This window comes from Macadamia integrifolia, chromosome 10 (assembly GCF_013358625.1).
Source record: "Macadamia integrifolia cultivar HAES 741 chromosome 10, SCU_Mint_v3, whole genome shotgun sequence".
Lineage (NCBI taxonomy): Eukaryota > Viridiplantae > Streptophyta > Magnoliopsida > Proteales > Proteaceae > Macadamia > Macadamia integrifolia.
The window spans coordinates 28,507,071-28,526,578 of record NC_056566.1 but is presented as its reverse complement, the minus strand read 5'-3'; the positions used below and the strand labels follow the sequence as shown (position 1 = coordinate 28,526,578).

Sequence of the window (19,508 nt, the reverse complement as noted above, 5' to 3'; positions counted from 1 at the left end):
GATGATCAGAGTTGTCAATGGCTTTTAACAGAGAAGCCACTCCAACCTGCAATTATTTTATTTGGTGGGATGTGAGATTGCCCAATAAAAAGGTTATGTGTGTGTTGAATTCTTGTACATGTTTATGATAAAAATCTCAAAATTTGGACAAAAAAAACAAATTGTTACTGTAGATTCCCACTTACTTGGTATCTGCAAATCATAGATAATAAAATTGCCCCGGTGGTGGTCTCCGGGAATGATCCTCTGATGCTAGTATATTGGTAATGGAAGGAAACTTTGGAGAGAGTTCTATGGACCTGTTTGGTATTGTTAAAAAAAAAAATGGTTCTATCATTTTTTCGCTCTATTGGAACAAAAAAATGTAAAAATCTGTTTGGCATCCAGTGTTTCAGTGTTTTTTGAACAAAAAATTGGAAAAGAAAAACGACTTGAAAGAGGAAAGTCGGAACGACAAAGCCCGTTCTGTACTTCTGTCCGACAGTTTCGTTCCAAAGGTGTTAAAAACAGGAACTTTCGTTCCCGATAATATACCCTCGCCTCCTTACCTCTCTCTTTCACTTTGCGCACGCAGAGCTGGAGAAAGAAGAAACCGGAGAAGCAACTCGACCTAATCCTTGACACAGCAGGTACGATTTCTTCTTCTTTTTGTTCTTCACCTTCATTCTTCTTCTTCTTCTTCTTCTTCTTCTTCGCACAAGCGCTAAACATTTTTTGGGTTTTTTACAAACCAGAAGGATCCTGCATCGTTCTTCTCAAGGGAGAACTCCACTGCTCATCTCTGCTCGACTCTGCTCGTCGATCACGTCTTCTCAGATCTCATCTGTGAAGACCAGATCTTTGCGAGTTTTCAACCTGATCTCTGCTTGTTTTCGCTCAAACAGGTACGCATCTCTTGGAGCCGTTTGTGGGTTTTTGTTGATTGGGTTTTCTAATAGCGGATTGAACCCTAATCCTTGACACAGCAGGGACGATTTCTTCTTCTTCGTTTTGTTGATTGGGTTTTCTACCCGTTTATGGGTATTTGCCGATTATTACTATTCTCTAGATTAGGGATTAAGGCTCGAACTAACAAGCTTAGAGAACTATGTTTAGAGAACCTTTGGGTTTTCTATCTTGTTCCTATTGAATTAATCTCTTTCTTCATTAAGAATCGACGACAGTAATTGGGGTGCTTGAAATCCATCCATAAGGAAAAAAAAAAAAAAGAAAAAGTTAAGTGATGAGAACAATTCTAATGAAAAAGTAGGTATTTCCCCCTCAATCTAAGTGAACTTAGGCTTTGTTACGGGTACAAAATACTTGAACCTGCTTGATTACAACCAGGTTAGCCCAATAAAAGGAATAGGAAAAGAACATATAATCACTGTTTTGGTTGTTGCAATATTTCAATTCAACAAACAGAGAGGGAGAATATTTCCAATGAAGTCTGAACAGCAATACCTCAATTTTCTATTCTGAAATTTCCCCCTTTTTTCCCAAGTGCAACCGAATGCCTATAAGCAAACGCAGTCAAAAAGCATTAACAGGGTTAGTAGAAGAGAAATCAACTAGAAGGCTAGTTACAATTCACATATCAAACCTGGCACAGAAACTTGGCATGGATTGTATAATTGATGAAGCCAATTGGCACTCCGTTAAACAATGAAAGCTGAAAGAAATGCAAGGAAGATTTGATTTAGATTTTGATTTGAATTAGGGTCCTTTCATTTGATGTGCAAGGATTATTGGAACATTAGCATAATAATAAGAGTACTGTTGTGCCAGGGGCCATGACACCAGGTGGTGTTATAATTAACTGATTTCCTATGCAGTTGAGTTGTATTACTACTTTTCAGTGTACGAGCCAGAAAGCTTGGTAAGTTTAGCTGAACTCTGAATTCTCTCTTGAGCAAATTCAACTCAAAAGAAGAGGCCAACAGTTGCACAACAGGAACAGATATATGACATTGAAGAGATTTTAATGTCCAATCTTAAAGATGATCCACAGAAATTGCCATATGCTGCTCCCCTCAGAGTGGCTCATGCCTCATGGTGTGGCAGGGCTTGCCTTTCCTCAAATGTCATATTCTCCAACTTAGATACAGAGAGATCTCTAGTCTTTTAAAATATTAGTAGTACTTCATTCAGTAGGTTGGTGGACTGGTGGTGGTGGTTGAGTAGTATTTGGGGCTTCCATCGTAAAAGAGGATCAAGGGTGTCAGAAAAAAAAAAAAATTTCCGATTTCAAACCGGTTCGGCCAATTGAACTGATAAAAAAGAACTGAACCGGTTAAATTGGATGGGAGACACGATGCCTGCTGCCTATGAGAAGGGTGTCGATTGGTTGGTTCAGTCAGGTTCAGATGGGTTGAATCGGTTTGGCCTGTGAAACCAAAATGTTAAAGAAGTTCTGGTGTCGGTTAGTTTTGATTTCGGCCAGATCTTCTTTTCAGTTTTTGTGGTAAGTTCGTAATTGGGCTGTTATCAGGTTCGGTTCTGTCTCATCCATTTTTGTTTTTATACATAATTGGGCTGTTATCAGGTCTATTGATTCTTCGCATTTTCTTAGATTTCAGTTAGAAAACAACTTTTGGTACTTTTTTACACTAAATTTAAGTAAATAAATGATATAAATTGGCATTTGGCAGGCCAAGTGAGGAACTAGCCATTCTCCATCCAGGCTTGGGCATATAAAAATGTCCAGGCATGGGCTTACATGGACCCAAGGCTTAGTGGGTGAATGCAGGAGTTAGTTTCAGGTCTACTGTATGACGGGACAGACAGTGCAAATACAGTGTAATGTAATACAAAATCCAAATATAATACCACCACAAGCCCTAACAAGCCCGAAAATCTAAATGATACTCTCAATATGCTCAAATTGTGTTAAGTCATGTAAATTGATGTCATATGCTTTTGAACAAAATGAAAAAAACACCTTTTTTTTCAAAGCAAATAGTAGATGTAAAAAATGGTATAATATTTTATTTACGAGTCAAGACAAACCTATAGTAGATTATCTTCATGTTACTTTGCAAGTTCTCAGCATGGAAGGTCGGTATTTCATTTGTTGCATCACTTGACTTCTTATCAAAAGCCACTGAATCATCACGTCCCACCATTAATTGCACTCCGTGAATATCTAAGAAAATAAAGGCTTCGATCAAGGCTGACATAAATTAATTAAACAATGAGTTATCATATCTGGGTTCTTCAGATAAACAGGAAAAAAAAGAAGAAGAAGAAGAAGGATGACTACATAGTGCATAACAAATAGCTTAAACACAACCTAGAATTCAAAAGAAAATTGAGAGAAGAAAAACCAAAGGCAAAAGGCAGATCCTCTAGAAAACATAAATCAAATACAACACCCTGAGTTTATAACAGAATTTCAAGGGAACTAGGTTGACAGCAATTATGCTAAAACTGCATCCTAAAATCTGATCTAAGGCTCCAAACGGTTCTCAAGTCACACATTTGTAAGAGTGTCAGCCCTCGACGACGACTGCAAATCATAATGATCTATGGTTGTATCTTAGGAATGGAAAGTGTAGAACAAGGAACTGAAGCAATAGGAGGGAGTAGAGAATTCCAGTTTAGTGATAAGATAATTTCAATTTAGTGATAAACTTATTTAAATACAAATTGCGTTGGGATTGGAAGCAACGTTCTACTTTCGATTTGAGCAACACACGAATTTGGAAATTAAAAAAAAAAACAAAACCAAACAATCAAAAGATAAGAGATTTACGTGGTTTGGAAAAACCGCCTCCATCTACGGAGTGAGATCGATCTTCGATTAAGAACAAGAGAAGAAAAATATTACAAGCTTGCAACTTGTCTCCCAAACCCATGTCCCTTGTGCACCCTTCTCTCTTCCCTTTTCTCACTTGTTTACTCACTCACCTTCCCTCTTTCTCTACTACCCTCAAACTTTGTACACACCCATTTTCGTAGGCTCATTTGTTTTTTCTCTCAATTGTAGAGAAAACCCACTCATTCTCTCTCCTCCTTTCTTCTCTTGGGAGGAACATTCACTATAAACTTCACAAAGTGTCTCTTTGAATTCTACAACTAAAGAGAAAAAGAGGATGCTAACACATTGGCTCTTGACTTCATATGGGTTTTAGACCCAATTTGACACAACTACCCAAAAACTTTAATGGTTTCAACAACTTCTTTGTTTACCACACTTCACCTTGCTTCAACAAACAACTTATTTGATGAACGCTCCACTTACTCTCTTTCTTCATTAGCCTATCTAGACCATTGAACCAATCCACCAAATCGGTCTAGATAAAAGCCAATAAACCTAACAAAAATGCTCTACAAGAAAATTGTTTATATTGATGATCGAGTTTTGATGATTTTGATCTCCTAATTCTGCAAGGAAGATTGATTAACTCTTTATCAATATGAGGTACTACGAATGTGAAAGAAGAGAAAGAGGAACTTAAGATATATAATCTGAGAGTAAGAAGTAAGAACTAACTACTTTTATTTAGCGTTAAAAACGAGCTTTCAATTGATCTAGCTCATAGTTGTCAAGGCGTTGCCTTGGCGACGCTTAGGCGTCCAGGCGGTTTGCCTGGGGCCTAGGCGACAGTCGCCTTTTGGTATTTGTTATTTCATTTACTTAAGATATTATTCATAAATAAGCAAATACCCCCTATTTGAATCCAATAAAAATAATTTAAAAATCAAATTCCAAAAGGATAAAAAGTCAACACCCCAGTTCAAGAAGAAAAATTGAATTTTGGTTATAGGGGTGATTTTCAACTTTTAAATGCTGGAGTTTTTTTCAATTTTGAAAATTTTATAAATTCTATCATGTTAAAACGTTGCTAAAAAACAAAAGTCCGGTAAAATAATTTTTTGTTTTGATATCCATAAAATTATTTTCATTTAGACGATTTTAACAGCATTCGCGCACTTAAAAATAAGTTTGACCGGAGCATAACTTTGTCATTACAACTTAGATTTAAGTAATCTTAGACTTGTTGGAAAGCTGGTTTTATATTATAACTGATACAAAAAGTCTCATGTAAAAATAATATCATTTGACCAGTCAAACTTGTTATAGAATCAGAGCATTTCTCTAAATTTTGATTTTTTATAACTTAATATGACTTAATGTTAATTTTTTATGATTTAATATGGCTAAATGTTGATTTTTAATGATTTGATGTTACTTAATCTTGATTTTTTTATGATACAAGGTATATATAGCTTACTAAATAATGTTAGAAAATTGGAAAAATAAAAAATAACAATTGGTCGCCTTGTTCGCCTCAAGGCGTGCGCCTTCTCGCCTAAGCGCTTAGACAACCCTCCACCGCCTTGGTTCGCCTTGGCGTCGTGACAACTGTGATCTAGCTTGTGGGATCTTAGCTTCATCTTAAGCCCAATCTTTACCACGTTTTTCTATTCTCGTTCCAGAGAATAGTGATTATCTTGCCCTCAATTTACAAGAAGCTTGGTTTCCAATGATGGGAAAATAGGGGGGAAAATAGCACAATAGAAATCTCTACTCTTCAGAATTGATTAAGCCCGACTGAAAAAACAACACAAATTACAACACTAATTTTGCAGGAAATTGTTATAGATTCACGGATTTCCTTTCTTTTGGAACCTAAGGACATGTATAAGAACACGAAATGTGGGAGAGAGAGTACCTGCTGTAACTATCGTAGCAGCAAGGCCGGAGAATAACCAAATCCGTGATTGCCGAAGTAGGGCAGGAAAGAAATCGCCGGAGAGAGCACTACTAACTGAATCGAATAACACAGGGGGTTAGGAATCAAAACCTCAGTTGGGACTTCGGACGGATTAAGAACCTCTCCCCTCTCTGCATCTTGAGTGACTCAATCGAAGGGTAGTAACGAGAAGAGGGAAAAAACACTAAAGGCTGCGTTTAGTTGTCATCCAAAAACGTTTTTTCGCTTTAAGGGAATAATAAGATGGAATCTTTCCTTCGGTTTTTTTTTTTTTTTTTTTTTTTTTTTTCTGAATCAGGTAAAAAAAAAAGAAAAAAGAGAAAATGTTGAAAGATATTCTGTTATGAATTGATTGCCTCCGTTTTTGTTGGGTTCCACGTATATCTTGGTTAGTGAACCCTCCTATTAGTCCTTAGGTGTCTTTCCTTGTTGAAGTGGAGTTGCAAGCTATTGGTGGGCTCATCACTGTATGAGCTGAGGTGGCTGATCTCATAGTATTTAGCTTAATCATAACGGTTAACTCAATCGTAGTTAATCTTGGGTTTAGTAATCATGGTCCTAATTGTTAATAGTAATTATGCTTGGGTTCGCGTATAACTTAACCACATTCAAGTTTGTTAGCATTGGTTAGATTCAAAGCAGTTATAAATGTCACCTTCTCATGGTTGGGTAATAGATTCGAATGACAAATGGATGGTAGATATGGGTCTAAGGGATGGGTACTTTGTAGCAATTTCTTTTGCCAACTAGAATGGTGAGGGTTACTGTTGGTTTCATGGTTGGCTTTGGAGGGGCCGATCATTTGTGGTCAGCTTGGGAGGGGCGACCATTCCTAATGAGGGTCCGGTCATTCTCTAGGTAGATACAGGGATTGGTTTGGTCGTCTGCAGTCATATGAGAAAGTGGTCAGAGGAGTAAGTACCGACCACAAATGTTGTTTTCTGGTCAGATGGTGATGTGTCCTGCTTGGTGGGTGGCTTGTCTATTAGGCTATTCAGGACATGTGTTAATCTCCAAATGGTTGGTCATATTATGGTATATTGCATACCGATATCATCCATAACTCATAAATTTTTTTTTTATAATGTTAATTCGATCCCAAATTGGACCAAAACTGAAACCAATCTAATAACAAAACCATACAAGAATAAAATCAAACTGAATCTAAATCGAAAATTTCTCATTGATTTGGTTTTGGTTCATCAATCACACATCGAAACCAGGGTTCATTTCGAACCAAAATAAAACCGAACCGACTGGCTAACACCACTACTTAGTTCCTTGAATTGCTGGGGTATTGACTATGCTTTCATGTGTGCGTGCTCAAGCGCGAGAGTGTCTGAGGCTACATTTGGTAATGTTTCATCAAACTATAATTTTCCGTTTCTATGTTAAAAACTGTTTTTTGCCTAAAAAATGATGTTTGGAAAACCTGTTTTCGAAATGGTTTCATCGAGACACGGATGAGGGAGATCAGTGATCAACAGTGTTGAGGGAGAGTGGTGATCGAGCGAGAGTTCTTCACGAATTCTTCATTACTCAAGTACTTCAGAGTTTCAAGAAGATAGAGAAATTTTTGACCTTGGAGAAATTATCCGGGACATGAGTTTTCTTTAAATGGAGCGTTTATCAAATGTTAAATATCTTTCAACATTTTCTCTTTTTCTTATTTTTTTACTTGATTCAGAAAAAAAAAATTTTGAAGGAAAGATTCCATCTTATTATTCCCTTAAAGTGAAAAAACGTTTTTGGATGATAACCAAACGCAGCCTTTAGTGTTTTTTCCCTCTTCTCGTTACTACCCTTCGATCGAGTCACTCAAGACGCAGAGAGGGGAGAGGTTCTTAATCCGTCCGAAGTCCCAATTGAGGTTTCGATTCCTGACCCCCTATGTTATTCGATTCAGTAAGTAGTGCTCTCTCCGGCGATTTCTTTCTACTTCGGCAATCACGGATTTGGTTCTTCTCCGGCCTTGCTTCTACGATAGTTACAACAGGTACTCTCTCTCCCACGTTTCTTGTTCTTATGCATGTCCTTAGGTTCCAAAAGAAAGGAAATCCGTGAATCTGTAACAATTTCCTGCAAAATTAGTGTTGTAATTTGTGTTGTTTTTTCAGTCGGGCTTAGTCAATTCTGAAGAGTAGAGATTTCTTCCTGTAAATTGAGGGCAAGATAATCACTATTCTCTGGAACGAGAATAGAAAAATGTGGTAAAGATTGAGCTTAAGATGAAGCTAAGATCCCACGAGCTAGATCAATTGAAAGCTCGTTTTTAACGCTAAATAAAAGTAGTTAGTTCTTACTTCTTACTCTCATATTATATATCTTAAGTTCCTCTTTCTCTTCTTTCACATTCGTAGTACCTCCTATTGATAAAGAGTTAATCAATCTTCCTTGCAGAATTAGGAGATCAAAATCGTCAAAACTCGATCATCAATATAAACAATTTTCTTGTAGAGCATTTTTGTTAGGTTTATTGGCTTTTATCTAGACCGATTTGGTGGATTGGTTCAATGGTCTAGATAGGCTAATGAAGAAAGAGAGTAAGTGGAGCGTTCATCAAATAAGTTGTTGTTTGTTGAAGCAAGGTGAAGTGTGGTAAACAAGGAAGTTGTTGAAACCATTAAAGTTTTTGGGTAGTTGTGTCAAATTGGGTCTAAAACCCATATGAAGTCAAGAGCCAATGTGTTAGCATCCTCTTTTTCTCTTTAGTTGTAGAATTCAAAGAGACACTTTGTGAAGTTTATAGTGAATGTTCCTCCCAAGAGAAGAAAGGAGGAGAGAGAATGAGTGGGTTTTCTCTACAATTGAGAGAAAAAACAAATGAGCCTACGAAAATGGGTGTGTACAAAGTTTGAGGGTAGTAGAGAAAGAGGGAAGGTGAGTGAGTAAACAAGTGAGAAAAGGGAAGAGAGAAGGGTGCACAAGGGACATGGGTTTGGGAGACAAGTTGCAAGCTTGTAATATTTTTCTTCTCTTGTTCTTAATCGAAGATCGATCTCACTCCGTAGATGTAGGCGGTTTTGCCAAACCACGTAAATCTCTTGTCTCTTGATTGTTTGGTTTTTTTTTTTTTTTTAATTTCCAAATTCGTGTGTTGCTCAAATCGAAAGTAGAACGTTGCTTCCAATCCCAACGCAGTTTGTATTTAAATAAGTTTATCACTAAATTGGAATTATCTTATCACTAAACTGGAATTCTCTACTCCCTCCTATTGCTTCAGTTCCTTGTTCTAGACTTTCCATTCCTAAGATAGAACCATAGATCATTATGATTTGCAGTCATCGTCGAGGGCTGACACTCTTACAAATGTGTGACTTGAGAACCGTTTGGAGCCTTAGATCAGATTTTAGGATGCAGTTTTAGCATAATTGCTGTCAACCTGGTTCCCTTGAAATTCTGTTATAAACTCAGGGTGTTGTATTTGATTTATGTTTTCTTGAGGATCTGCCTTTTGCCTTTGGTTTTTCTTCTCTCAATTTTCTTTTGAATTCTAGGTTGTGTTTAAGCTATTTGGTTATGCACTATGTAGTCATCCTTCTTCTTCTTCTTTTTTTTTTTTCCTGTTTATCTGAAGAACCCAGATATGATAACTCATTGTTTAATTAATTTATGTCAGCCTTGATCGAAGCCTTTATTTTCTTAGATATTCACGGAGTGCAATTAATGGCGGGACGTGATGATTCAGTGGCTTCTGATAAGAAGTCAAGTGATGCAACAAATGAAATGCCGACCTTCCATGCTGAGAACTTGCAAAGTAACATGAAGATAATCTACTACAGGTTTGTCTTGACTTGTAAATAAAATATTATACCATTTTTTGCATCTACTCTTTGCTTTGAAAAAAAAGGTGCTTTTTCATTTTGTTCAAAAGCGTATGACATCAATTTACATGACTTAACACAATTTGAGCATATTGAGAGTATCATTTAGATTTTCGGGCTTGTTAGGGCCTGTGGTGGTATTATATTTGGAGTCTGTATTATATTACACTGTATTTGCACTGTCTGTGCCGTCATACAGTAGACCTGAGACTAAACTCCTGCATTCACCCACTAAGCCTTGGGTCCGTGTAAGCCCATGCCTGGACATTTTTATATGCCCAAGCCTGGATGGAAAATGGCTAGTTCCTCACTTGGCCTGCCAAATGCCAATTTATATCATTTATTTACTTAAATTTCGTGTAAAAAAGTACCAAAAGTTGTTTTCTAACTGAAATCTAAGAAAATGAAAGAAAATGTGAAGAATCAATAGACCTGAGACTAAACTCCTGCATTCACCCGTTAAGCCTTGGGTCCGTGTAAACCCATGCCTGGATGGAGAATGGCTAGTTCTTCACTTAGCCTACCAAATGCAATTTATATCGTTTACTTACCTAAATTTCGTGTAAAAAAAATACCAAAAGTTGTTTTTTTTAGAAATCTAAGAAAATGAAAGAAAATGCAATGAATCAACAAAGATGGTTTATTTTTAAATTTCTTAGGATTTATATAGCCATATGTATTGGTTATCAAATATTGGACCTGGATGTGACCCAATTACTAATAAGGAACGGATATATGGACCCAGACCTAGCCTACTTATTGGTTGGGTTGCACAATTGAGCTAGATTCTGCCAACTGGGTCCAATCCACTGAGTGATCATGTAAATTGGACCATTGGGTACCTGCTGAGTTATGATACATGGACACTGACTTGCTATTTAGTTTGAGATATATGAACGTAGATTGTCATTGTTGTAGTGACAACATCTCAAATGATGGAGCTATGGGGCCTACTGTAAATGCACTTAAGTTACGGCTACATGAAGAAACTTCTTAGTGATCATGTAATGTGAATAATAGTGAGATTATCTTTGTTTTGCTTTGTTCTACAAAAGAAAACACATAAAATAAAAGTCTTTGTATCTGCTTCATTTATTTGTTGTGGATATCTATAATAATATGGGAAAATTTCCTTTACACAACCCTGTTTTGGAAGGGCTTCCTAAATGGCCCACTATGAGTTGAGAATTTGAGATTAGGGAATGATTTGACTTGTCAGTAATGATAGAGGTCTTTCTTATTTATAAAAAGATTACAATTAATCAAATAAGGAAAATAGGGTAATGCTGACTAAGCGTCCCTATCTACCGGACGACTAAACATCCCTATCTACAATACTTACTATGGTAAATAGTAAATAATAAAACTTAACAAAGTAAAAATAAATTAACTAGGATCATCTCAACACTCCTGCTCAAGTTGGTGCAAATATATCATACATGCCCAACTTGGAAACGAGAGGATGAAATGCCTTATTGTGAATAACCTTGGTAAACACATCAACTAACTAATTTGCAGTACTAACAAAGGGAATGCAGACATTCCCTTGGCCAAGCTTCTCTTTGATGAAGTGTCTGTCAATCTCAATATGCTTGGTCCTATCATGCCGAACAGGGTTGTTGGCGATGCTGATGGCTACCTTGTCATCACAATACAAATGCATAGGACTTTCTACATTGACTCGGAGATCACTCAGTAGGCTCTTAAGCCAGACCAACTCACAAATCCCTTAGGCCATTGCGTGATATTCGGCTTTAGCACTAGACCAAGATATCACAGATTGTTTCTTCTTACGCTAAGTAACAAGGCTCCCTCCAATGAAAGTACAATACTTAGAGGAGATTGCCGATCATCAATAGATTCAGCACAGTCAGCATCAGTAAAGGCCTCAATCTTCAAGCGCCCCTGATTAGAATACGAAATACCTTTTTCCAGGAGCGGATTTCAAGTACTGTAGGATCCGGTACACAACATCAAGGTGAGGTGTCCTGGGATCATGAAGAAAACGGCTAACAATACCCACAACATAAGCAATATTGGGCCTGGTGTGGGACAGGTAGATTAGATGGCCAACAAGTCTCTGGTACTGCTCTTTATCAACATTGTCACCCATTGCACTGCTCAGCTGATGATTGACCTCAATAGGGGCATCTGCAAGCTTGCACCCAAGCATACCTTCTCACTAAGGAGATTCAAAACATACTTCCTTTGGGAAATGAAGATACTTTTGTTAGATCTAGCCACTTCAATCCCAAGGAAATACCGAAGGGGTCCTAGGTCCTTAGTCTCAAACTCTGCTGCTAGTAAGGCTTTAAGGTTGGAGATCTCATCATTGTTACCAGTAATCACAATATTGTCAACGTAGACAATCAGAGTAGTGATCTGGTTACCTTTTGCCTTTGTGAACAAGGTGTGATTAGCTTGACTTTGTCTATATCCAAAGCTTATCATAGCTTTCATGAACTGGCCAAACCATGCCCTAGGAGGCTGCTTGAGGCTGTACAACGACTTCTTCAACTTGCAGACACGTCCGGCACTGGAAGGAGTGGAAAAGTTAGGAGGAACATCCATATAAATTTCTTCTTCGAGATCTCCATTAAAAAATGCATTCTTAACATCCAGTTGTTGTAGATTCCATCCCAGATTTGTAGCAACAGATAGCAATGCCCTGATAGAGTTCATCTTTGCAACTGGGGCAAAGGTTTCTTGGTAATCAATCCCATATGTTTGAGTAAAGCCCTTAGCCACCAAGCATGTCTTGTACCGCTCGACTGTCCCATCAGCTTTCTGTTTGACTGTAAATACCCACTTGCACCCAACTAATTTATTTCCTTGAGGAGGAAGAACAAGTTCCCAGGTACCATTTTTATCTGATGCCAGCATTTCCTCAACCATTGTAGCTTTTCACTGTGGATCATTTATGGCTTCCTTCCAACCTTGTGGAATAGACAGAAAACAACGAAGAAACAAAGGCCCTATAGGAAGGAGATAAAGATGCATAGAAAACAAAATTAGAGATGGGATGCTTGGTACAGGAACGAACTCATTTTCTAACAGCGATAGGAAGATTGTCCACTGTAGGAGCAAAAGGTATAATATCAAGTATGGGAGGCTCTGAAGAAGTAATAGGTACAATATAAAGTATGGGAGAAATATTACCTGATACTAGTGAATCCCATGGAGGTGCTTTAGAAGGTTATGGTTGGTTACCAGTGGCGTCTTGCTCTTTGGCGTCTTGCTCCTTGGACCTCTGAGTGTAATGATCACATCTCTTATAGGCTGATCTGGTGGCTTCCCCTAAACGGGAGGCATATCCTGAATAGGAGACGTATCATTAACAAAAGGAGGCTCTTCCTCAAGACTCTCCCGCTGAAGAGGTGACGTGAAATACACCTCGGACTCATGAATAGTGACATCCATGGTGACATACAAGTGGCGAGTAGGAGGGTGATAACACTTATACTCCTTTTGAGAAGCCGAGTAACCAAGGAAAATGCACTTTAGAGCCCGATGATCTAGCTTGGACCTTGAAGGAGAGGAATTATGGGCAAAACATACGCACCCAAATACCGGAGGAGGAAGACTACAAACAATTGTAGGATCGGGGAGAAAAGAAATAGGGGGCTTAAAGTTAAGTACACTAGAGACATCCGGTTAATAAGGTGGGCAGTAGTAAGAACGGCATCGCCCTAGAGATATTTAGGAACACCATTAGCAAACATTAGAGCCCGAGCAATGTCAAAGAGATGACGATCCTTGCGCTCCAAGATCCCATTTTGTTCAGGTGTCAACACAAGATGTTTAGAAGAGAATGCCCTGAGAATCAAGGTATTTATGAAACTCCCCATCTATATATTCAGTGCCATTGTCACTACGAAGGACTCATACAGTGGCATCAAACTGGGTACGAAGCATGGCATGGAAAGATTTAAAACAAGAGAAGGCATCAGACTTATTATGCAACAGATATACCTATGTTTGACGAGTACAATTATCAATAAAAGTAATAAACCAACGAAAGCCATTCCTATCAATTGTTTGAGAAGGACCCCACAAATCTGAATGAATAATAGAAAAATGAATGTCACTTTTATTTTCAGTAGGAAAGTAAGAGGTGTGTGTATGTTTAGCAAACTCACATACATCACACTTAAGTTGTTCCAAACCACAATGTTTTAACTAAATTAGGAAGCATGCTACGTAAAATATGAAAAGAATGATGTCCCAGACAACGATGCCACTAGTCTATCAGAACGGAGAGTATGAGCTGCCACAGGAGGCGGCACAGTCAGTGGAGATCCAAGGAGTAGAACCCACCACGGACCTGACCATACCCAATCGTTGCACCTGTCATTAGATCCTAAAAAAGGCAGTGGTTAAAAAAAGTGAACAGAACAATTCAATTCCTTAGTTAAATGATAGATGGAACCAAGGTTACCGCATAATTTTGGGACATGCAACACATATGGAATAGAAATTGTAGAGGTACAGGAAACAAAACCTTTACTAGAAATGGGGGACAAGGAACCATCAACCACACGTACCTTATCCCGAGTAGAATAAGGAATATAAATATGGAAAACCTCAGAGCTACTTGTCATGTGATCGGTAGCACCCGAATCAAGTAACCATAAGGGAGAATGAGAGGAAGAAACAAGGAAACTACCTGTTTGAGCAAGGTTGGACACAGGAGAAGGAGTAGGAGAAGTGCCTAACTGTGTCATTAGTCGCTTGAGGACAACCATTTGATCCAGAGAGAATGGTGCAATAGTGGAGGCACTGTCAACAGACTCAGATAGATGGGCCTGGGGCCTTGTTTTCCAATTTTGCTATTACACCCACCCTTGGGACTACCATGGAGCTTCCAGCATGTTTCCCTGGTATGGCGAGGGCAACCACAATAATCACACCGAACAATTTCCCGAGGAGGGGTAGAACCCTTAGACGGGGTTTCAACAATCAGAGTAGCCAATAGTGCAGATCGAATAGGAAGTGTAGAGGGTAGCGTAACAAAGCGACGATGATCCTCAGATAGAACCAAGTTATATGCCTTGAGAAGAGTCGAAAAAGTCTTGTGACCCAGAATCTATACCCTGATCTGATCATATACAAGATTAAGACCTGTCAGAAAATCATACACCTATTCCATGTCACGCTCCTTCTGAAGTGTACCAGCATCAGTAGGATAGGCCATAGGGACTGGGTGATAGAAATCCAGCTGTTGCCTTAGGTTGCATAAGGTGGAATAATAAGCTGAGAGAGACAACCCTTTTTGAGTGATGGAACGAACGGTATGATGAATCCCGTATACTTGAGCATAGTTCCCCCCTTGAGAATAAGTTTGCTTTACTGCATCCTAGAGATACTTAGCAGAGTTAAATAGGACAAAGTTTGGGCTGATAGCAGGCTCCATAGAGTTTATCACCAGCAGGAGCCGAAGGGTCAAGTAAAGATCCAAAAATAGACCATAACCAGCAGTTGAACAGAAGTTGCATGGCATAAAACCTTACTCAAATTTCAAAATACTTGTAGAGGACAGCATATAAGAGAAATCCAATATCACCACATCGAGTACTTCGTCCATCATGAGATTCTAGTCGAGTATGGTGACGATAGTAGTCTTCAATTGATAGAAGAAAACCCCAAACTTTGAAGAGAATCCAACAGTGGATGGCGAATAATAGATCTGTTCAAGATTAGAAACTTTAGATACTAAAAATTAGGATCCACATATCTCTCAATCAGCCAATCTGATATGGACCGAGTTCTGGTTGAATAGCATGTCCATGGCAGAGATGATCTTCATAAAATTTGGCATTAGTCCAAAGAAATGATTGCAAGAAACAACTGATACTCAACAAAGCAGAAAAACCAAAAAATATGGTATCATAGTCTATAATCTTGCAGGAAAAACTGATAGAAAACAGAACCCAATCACCTCCAGAATAGTCCACCAGAGCTGCGGATCAATTATTAGACAATACTTCTTCCACACACAAAACAAATCTCCTTTTTGGTATCAATAGAAGGCATCAAACCAGAAAAGCAGCAGAAACTGCTGCATACTTCCATGATCAATAGACTCACAGACCAGCGTTAATAGGTTAGACCAGTCACTAGCTATAATGCTTAGATAGGTTGATTGAATCCTCTGGGGAGGGATTTTTTATAGAGAGAGAGAGTTGAGTTGAGGGTAGCCTCTTGCTTCACCAATTTATCAGAGTCGGAGGAAGATCTCTCATCTGATGACCCATGGACAATTACTATGAGCCCCCCACAAACTTATTTACAAAATCCTCTTGCGGTACCCAATATACTGCATTAACCTCAACAGACTTCCTTTCCCCTAGCATTTTATTATGTGCAAAGTAAAAAAGTCTTACCACTCAGCTGATGTTGCCTTAATTATTAACCTGGTACAAGTTCCAGTTCCACAGGGTTTGGGAAGTGGTGGATTGGAAGGGTGCAAATATGTATAATTCTACTCTGCCTAGAATATACAAGCTGTGATACTGAATTATAGTGAAGGTCTTTGCTTCACTCACCATGATGGATAACAGATCCCTTAATTTTAATGTGTGAAATCCCGCTAAATCTATATGGTTGTGGTGGAACCCTTAATATATATATATATATTAAGAAGAGTTTACTGAAAAGCTCTGTTCAAGCATTTTGCATCTGGGAAAATAGTGACGCTATATTGTATTTACTATTATGTAATGGGATGTTGTTATTAGTCTGTTTGTTCCCTACTTGACTTTATTTTGAGTTTCTGTCTGTACATAAATTTTTAAGCTTTAATGAGTATTCCTATTTTTTTGTTTTTTGTTTTTAATATTTTATTACTTCATGTCATCCAAGGTGCTATTTTCTCTTTATAAAGTGATGTAAAAATTACACCTTCATTTATGGCTGATGCTAAAACCTTCTTGTTATTTATTTCAACAGTCGAACTTTCTTGTCCATCATTGGTGGAGTTATTGCCGGAATTTTGGGATTCACTGGCTTGACAGGCTTTGTCTTTTATTTCCTCATCATGGCGATTACTTCTATTGGACTTGCAGCCAAGGCAAAGTTCTCCATTCATGCTTATTTTGATTCTTGGAATCGAATTGTACTTGACGGCTTTTTGGGTGGGCTACTGGTATATTTTCCATACTGTTATATTTCTTTTTCTTTATTGCTGTTCTTATTTTATTGCAGAAAAAATTCTTTAGTTTCATATTTTGACTCATTTATGCATCCATCTATTATGCATTTTAAATAACCATTGACTTATCCATTGTTTATGTTACTCTATCAGTTTGGATTCACTCTGTTTGCTCTGTTGATATTCTTTCATGCATGATTTGGAAGTCATTTGGAATTTTCACATACTATTATTTGTTTATTTATTTTTAAATATAAATGGTAAAATCTTTGAAAACCAAGTGAACAGAATGAAAATTACTTGGTTTGTTAATAAGAAAAGTGGAAATAAAGCTTTTTCTCCTGTTCTATCGTTGCTGGATCATCTGGTTTTTTGCTGAACTGCCTGATGTTGTAGAACGAGAGCAAAATGTTCAAAGACAAGATTTCATTGACAATGTGGTAAATTCTGCAAGAATTATGGTTCTTCAGAAGCTCAGCGTAAATTAACCAGAAACACCTTCAAATATGAATTATCCAAAATTAGACCTGTTGGTAATTTATAGCCCTCGGGGAACTCTTTGGGCTTATTTGAGTAGTAGAACACCAATGAGTCCGTAGAAGGCTTTGAGTTATCTTAAGATGTTGAGACCAATTAAGTTTTCTTCCACTGGAGGGTAGTTTCAGTCCACCTCTCCAAAACTGGGGCCATCCCTAATGATATACTAAGTTGTAGTGATGGTTCCAACATCCAGATTGCATATGGATGCAGGCAATAAAGGTTGGCCAGAAAAAAAGGTGATGTGGATAACTTTTAATTTTGTCCCCGATGGTAACAAGAAGTTATATTTTTGTTTGTACTGTCTACATGAGCTAAGAGATAGAAATAAGAAGTACCAAGGTTAGAGATGAGGGAAGAAGATGGAAGAGAGGAAAGAAGAAGCAGAGAAGATGAGAGAAAGAGAAGATACGGTGGGAGCAAAATCGTGAATGAGCACTTGCTCATCTCACCCATATTAGATTCAAATATTAGTTTAGGGAATTACACATTCCTCCCTTAGGGAGGTGAAAGAGAAATAAGGAAAATAAGAGAAATTACATATGAGGACAACTTAACATAAAGCAGTTCCTAATGTACCCCTAATACACATATTCTAACTGTAAGCTGTATCATATTGTCAATTATATACATTATATATTCATTTCCCAAATTGAACTCAGAATCATCTCCAGAAGAGTGCTGTAGACCAACCAATCAACATTAAATCTACCAGCCTATGCATATGTTAAAAACTGTATAAGTCTTTATTATATGATCAAGTTCTATAGGACTGTCGTAAGACTAACTATGTTGTATGGGCGGATGTTGGGCAGTCAAGAAGTGTAGCACGAATAGAATGGCCTGTCTGAACCTCACAAACCAAGCCTTTGGTGATTGCTTCAGACCATGAAGTGCCTTCTTTAGGAGACACACCTTCCCATTGGCTCCCGTAAACTTGAAGCCAGGAGGAGGCTGCATATGCACTTCCTCTAAATCTCCATGAAGGAAGGCATTCTTCACATCTAACTGACATAGGGGCTATTCTCTGTTTGCTGCCATAGATAAAAGAACTCTTATAGAGTTATGTTTGGCCATAGGAGCAAGGGTCTCCTGATAGTCAATTCCATACACTTGTGACTTGACTGTACCCTTTGGCCACCAATCTTTCCTTGTACCTCTTAATAGCAACATTTGATCGATACTTGACCATATAGATCCATATGCATCCAACTGAGATTCTCCCCCTGGCAACAATTTTTAGGTACAGTTCTTCTCAAGAGCCATCATTTCCTCTGACATTGCTTGTTTCCACTTAGGATCTGACATGGCCTCAGTAATAGTTTTGGGAATGGAAGCAGAAGAAAGAGCTATTGTAAAAGCAACACCTATAGGAGAGAAAGCATCATAGGAAACAAACTGGGCTATAGGATTAGTACAAGCTCTCTTACCCTTACTAACAGCAATAGGGAGATCTATCTCCAAATGAGGAGAGGAGATGTTACCTGACTGAGGAAGAGGAAGCTTAGGATGTGGATTCAATGAGGACTCTTGGCAGGTCTTCTTTGTCCTTCTTGTGCACACAATAACAGGTGCCTTCTCTGTACAAGGTTCATCCACAGTAGCAACATCATCCACCTCTTTATCAAAGAAAAAAGAGTAAGAGGCAATGGGGTAAGAAATGGAATGGCATCAGCAGCCTTTTCACCTTCGTTTCCATTCTCCCCCTAAAGATGATGCTGATGAGGTGCAAAGTAAGGGATAGACTCAAGAAAGGTGACATCTTTAGAAAAAAATCGCATGCGAGATGAAGGGTGATAACACTTGTAGCCTTTGGTGGCGGAAGAATACCTAAGGAAGAGGCATTTTAGAGCCTTGGGATCAAGTTTGGTGTGGGAGGATTTGTTAACATGCACATAACAAATACAACCAAACACCTTGGGAGGAAGAGTGAAAGCAGAAGACTGAGGAGATAAGAGTGCAATTGGGTTTTGAGACCCAAGGATTTTGGTAGGCATGCTATTGATGAGGAAAATCGCAACAAGAACAGCTTCAGACTAAAAGGTTTTAGGAACATGCATACCAAATAAAAGACTTTTACCAACTTCTAACAAATGACAATTTTTCCTCTCAGCTATCCCATTTTGTTGGGGTGTATCAACACAAGCAAGCTGATGGATGATACCATTGTCAGTAAAAAAGTCCTGTAGACCACCGTACATGTACTCCCCCCTTTATCAGACCAGACAATTTTGATCTTAGTTTCAAATTGGTTACAGACCATTTGATAGAAGTTTTGAAGGCATCATAAACATCACT

General features: G+C 38.1%; 1 long non-coding RNA gene across 1 annotated transcript; it reads left to right on the top strand.

Moving 5' to 3' along the window:
- The first annotated feature begins 353 nt into the window (after nt 1-353).
- On the top strand, nt 354-16,605 carry LOC122091550. Its single transcript, XR_006143963.1, has 3 exons — nt 354-629; nt 735-884; nt 16,472-16,605. It is a non-coding gene; the product is annotated as an uncharacterized LOC122091550 (long non-coding RNA).
- The last annotated feature ends 2,903 nt before the right edge of the window (nt 16,606-19,508 follow it).